We start from the raw sequence: 291 nt of genomic DNA, 5'->3' as shown, positions 1-291 counted from the left end.
GAGAGAGAAAGAAAGAGAGAGAGAAAGAGAAAAGAAAGAGAGAGAGAGAAAGAAAGAAAGAAAGAAAGACTTATTATATTATGAAGTTAGTGGGTACAGTTATTGTGATTATCTACCTCAGAAGTTCCTGTAGATTATACATCCCTTTCTGATTCAATAGGTAATATAAATGTTTTCCATGAGTTTATTCAACAAATACATATTCAGATTCTAAACTCCATGCTAAATTTGCTTTTGAATAATTCAGCCCCTTAAATTTTTTTATATTGACAAATGTAGAGCTGAAGAACC

This window comes from Mandrillus leucophaeus, unplaced genomic scaffold (genome assembly GCF_000951045.1).
Source record: "Mandrillus leucophaeus isolate KB7577 unplaced genomic scaffold, Mleu.le_1.0 Scaffold647, whole genome shotgun sequence".
NCBI lineage: Eukaryota > Metazoa > Chordata > Mammalia > Primates > Cercopithecidae > Mandrillus > Mandrillus leucophaeus.
The sequence above is the reverse complement of the archived record's forward strand: the minus strand, read 5'-3'. Positions refer to the sequence as shown.